This window comes from Octopus bimaculoides, unplaced genomic scaffold (assembly GCF_046866305.1).
Source record: "Octopus bimaculoides isolate indiv1 unplaced genomic scaffold, ASM4686630v1 contig148, whole genome shotgun sequence".
NCBI classification, from domain to species: domain Eukaryota; kingdom Metazoa; phylum Mollusca; class Cephalopoda; order Octopoda; family Octopodidae; genus Octopus; species Octopus bimaculoides.
Window position 1 is genome coordinate 72,501 of NW_028315398.1, and position 4,552 is coordinate 77,052.

The window sequence follows — 4,552 nt, forward strand, 5'->3', positions numbered from 1 at the left end:
AAGAAGAAGCAGGCCGAGCGAGTCGTGGAGGCAGCGATTGGGAGCGAGAAAAGAGAATGCGGACGCGGCGGTCGGCCGCCGGCGCTATGAAGAGGCCGACGACGTGTCGGCTGCCATACGAGCCACGCGGCCGGTACCGTGACCGTGAGTTTGCAATCGAAAGCGCTGTCGGCCGGGAGTGTGTGTGTGTGTGTGTGTGTCTGTGTGTGTCACACTAAGGCGGCCTAGGCGGACGAGAAAGAAGAAGCAGGCCGAGCGAGAAGGAAGCGATTGTGAGCGAGCAAAGAGAATGCGGACGCCTCGGCGGCGGACGGCCGGAGCCGAACCGCCGGCACCGCGATGGAACAGCCGACGTGTCGTCTGCCATACGAGCCACGCGGCCGGTAGCGTACACGTGAGTTGGCGATCGAAAGCGCTGTCGGCCGAGAGTGTGTGTGTCTGTGTGTGTGTGTTACACGGCGGCCAAGGCGGACGAGAAAGAAGAAGAAGAAGCAGCAGGCGGCAGCGAGAGGGAAGCGATTGGCAGCGAGTAAAGAGAATGCGGACGCCTCGGCGGCGGACGGCCGCCGCCGAACCGCCGGTGCGATGGAAAGGCCTACGTATCGGCTGCCTTACGAGCCACGCGGCCGGTAGCGTACCCGTAAGTTGGCGATCGAAAGCGCTGTCGGCCGGGAGTGTGTGTGTGTGTCTGTGTGTGTGTGTTACACGGCGGCCAAGGCGGCCAAGGCGGACGAGAAAGAAGAAGAAGCAGAGGAGGAAGAAGCAGCAGCAAGCGGCAGCGAGAGGGAAGCGATTGGCAGCGAGTAAAGAGAATGCGGACGCCTCGGCGGCGGACGGCCGCAGCCGAACCGCCGGTGCGATGGAAAGGCCTACGTATCGGCTGCCTTACGAGCCACGCAGCCGGTAGCGTACCCGTCAGTTGGCGATCGAAAGCGCTGTCGGCCGAGAGTGTGTGTGTCTGTGTGTGTGTGTTACACGGCGGCCAAGGCGGACGAGAAAGAAGAAGAAGAAGCGGCAGCGAGAGGGAAGCGATTGGCAGCGAGTAAAGAGAATGCGGACGCCTCGGCGGCGGACGGCCGCCGCCGAACCGCCGGCTTGATGGAAAGGCCGACGTGTCGGCGCTGCGATACGAGCCACGCGGCCGCTACCGTACCCGTGACGGGGCCCGATTCCCGATTCGCGAGTTTGCGGGTCGGGGCCCGGCGGAATAGTCAGGCTCTAGGTGACCCTCATACCCCAAGGGGGTCCAGACTACTATGTAGGGTAGTCGTCGATCGGACGGTCGTACCCTATGACCCGCACCCCGAACCGCAGCCGATTGAAAGGCAGACGGTCGGCCGGCGGCCGGCCGGCCGGGCGCCGCCGCGTACCCGCAGAGCCGATCGAAAGAGGCCGAATTGAGAGCGACGCCTCGGCGGCGGACAGCCGCCGCCGAACCGCCGGCACCGCGATGGTAAGGCCGACGTGTCGGCTGCGATACGAGCCACGCGGCCGGTACCGTACCCGTGAGTTTGCGATCGAAAGCGCTGTCGGCCGGGAGTGTGTGCGGCCTAGCCGGCGGCGGACTAGGCGGACGAGAAGGAAGCGATTGGGAGCGAGCAAAAAGAATGCGGACGCTTCGGCGGCGGACTGCCGCAGGCGAGATGGAAAGGCCGACGTGTCGGCTGCGATACGGGCCGCCAAGGCGGACGAGAAGGAAGAAGGAAGAAGATGAAGAAGCCGAAGCAGCGAGTCGTGGCGGCAGCGAGAAGGAAGCGATTGTGAGCGAGCAAAGAGAATGCGGACGCCTCGGCGGCGGACGGCCGCAGCCGAACCGCCGGTGCGATGGAAAGGCCTACGTATCGGCTGCCTTACGAGCCACGCGGCCGGTAGCGTACCCGTAAGTTGGCGATCGAAAGCGCTGTCGGCCGGGAGTGTGTGTGTGTGTCTGTGTGTGTGTGTTACACGGCGGCCAAGGCGGCCAAGGCGGACGAGAAAGAAGAAGAAGCAGAGGAGGAAGAAGCAGCAGCAAGCGGCAGCGAGAGGGAAGCGATTGGCAGCGAGTAAAGAGAATGCGGACGCCTCGGCGGCGGACGGCCGCAGCCGAACCGCCGGTGCGATGGAAAGGCCTACGTATCGGCTGCCTTACGAGCCACGCAGCCGGTAGCGTACCCGTGAGTTGGCGATCGAAAGCGCTGTCGGCCGAGAGTGTGTGTGTGTCTGTGTGTGTGTGTTACACGGCGGCCAAGGCGGACGAGAAAGAAGAAGAAGAAGCGGCAGCGAGAGGGAAGCGATTGGCAGCGAGTAAAGAGAATGCGGACGCCTCGGCGGCGGACGGCCGCCGCCGAACCGCCGGCTTGATGGAAAGGCCGACGTGTCGGCGCTGCGATACGAGCCACGCGGCCGCTACCGTACCCGTGACGGGGCCCGATTCCCGATTCGCGAGTTTGCGGGTCGGGGCCCGGCGGAATAGTCAGGCTCTAGGTGACCCTCATACCCCAAGGGGGTCCAGACTACTATGTAGGGTAGTCGTCGATCGGACGGTCGTACCCTATGACCCGCACCCCGAACCGCAGCCGATTGAAAGGCAGACGGTCGGCCGGCGGCCGGCCGGCCGGGCGCCGCCGCGTACCCGCAGAGCCGATCGAAAGAGGCCGAATTGAGAGCGACGCCTCGGCGGCGGACAGCCGCCGCCGAACCGCCGGCACCGCGATGGTAAGGCCGACGTGTCGGCTGCGATACGAGCCACGCGGCCGGTACCGTACCCGTGAGTTTGCGATCGAAAGCGCTGTCGGCCGGGAGTGTGTGCGGCCTAGCCGGCGGCGGACTAGGCGGACGAGAAGGAAGCGATTGGGAGCGAGCAAAAAGAATGCGGACGCTTCGACGGCGGACTGCCGCAGGCGAGATGGAAAGGCCGACGTGTCGGCTGCGATACGGGGCGGACGAGAAGGAAGAAGGAAGAAGGAAGAAGATGAAGAAGCCGAAGCAGCAAGCAAGCGAGTCGTGGCGGCAGCGAGAAGGAAGCGATTGTGAGCGAGCAAAGAGAATGCGGACGCCTCGGCGGCGGACGGCCGCAGCCGAACCGCCGGTGCGATGGAAAGGCCTACGTATCGTCTGCCTTACGAGCCACGCGGCCGGTAGCGTACCCGTAAGTTGGCGATCGAAAGCGCTGTCGGCCGGGAGTGTGTGTGTGTGTCTGTGTGTGTGTGTTACACGGCGGCCAAGGCGGCCAAGGCGGACGAGAAAGAAGAAGAAGAAGAAGAAGAAGCAGAGGAAGAAGCAGCAGCAAGCGGCAGCGAGAGGGAAGCGATTGGCAGCGAGTAAAGAGAATGCGGACGCCTCGGCGGCGGACGGCCGCAGCCGAACCGCCGGTGCGATGGAAAGGCCTACGTATCGGCTGCCTTACGAGCCACGCAGCCGGTAGCGTACCCGTGAGTTGGCGATCGAAAGCGCTGTCGGCCGAGAGTGTGTGTGTCTGTGTGTGTGTGTGTGTTACACGGCGGCCGAGGCGGACGAGAAAGAAGAAGAAGAAGCGGCAGCGAGAGGGAAGCGATTGGCAGCGAGTAAAGAGAATGCGGACGCCTCGGCGGCGGACGGCCGCCGCCGAACCGCCGGCTTGATGGAAAGGCCGACGTGTCGGCGCTGCGATACGAGCCACGCGGCCGCTACCGTACCCGTGACGGGGCCCGATTCCCGATTCGCGAGTTTGCGGGTCGGGGCCCGGCGGAATAGTCAGGCTCTAGGTGACCCTCATACCCCAAGGGGGTCCAGACTACTATGTAGGGTAGTCGTCGATCGGACGGTCGTACCCTATGACCCGCACCCCGAACCGCAGCCGATTGAAAGGCAGACGGTCGGCCGGCGGCCGGCCGGCCGGGCGCCGCCGCGTACCCGCAGAGCCGATCGAAAGAGGCCGAATTGAGAGCGACGCCTCGGCGGCGGACTGCCGCCGCCGAACCGCCGGCACCGCGATGGAAAGGCCGACGTGTCGGCTGCGATACGAGCCACGCGGCCGGTACCGTACCCGTGAGTTTGCGATCGAAAGCGCTGTCGGCCGGGAGTGTGTGCGGCCTAGCCGGCGGACTAGGCGGACGAGAAGGAAGCGATTGGGAGCGAGCAAAAAGAATGCGGACGCTTCGACGGCGGACTGCCGCCGGCGAGATGGAAAGGCCGACGTGTCGGCTGCGATACGGGCCGCCAAGGCCGCCAAGGCGGACGAGAAGGAAGAAGATGAAGAAGCCGAAGCAGCAGGCCGAGCGAGTCGTGGCGGCAGCGTGAAGGAAGCGATTGTGAGCGAGCAAAGAGAATGCGGACGCCTCGGCGGCGGACGGCCGCAGCCGAACCGCCGGTGCGATGGAAAGGCCTACGTATCGGCTGCCTTACGAGCCACGCGGCCGGTAGCGTACCCGTAAGATGGCGATCGAAAGCGCTGTCGACCGGGAGTGTGTGTGTCTGTGTGTGTGTGTTACACGGCGGCCAAGGCGGACGAGAAAGAAGAAGAAGAGGAAGAAGCAGCAGCAAGCGGCAGCGAGAGGGAAGCGACTGGCAGCGAGTAAAGAGAATGCGGACGCCT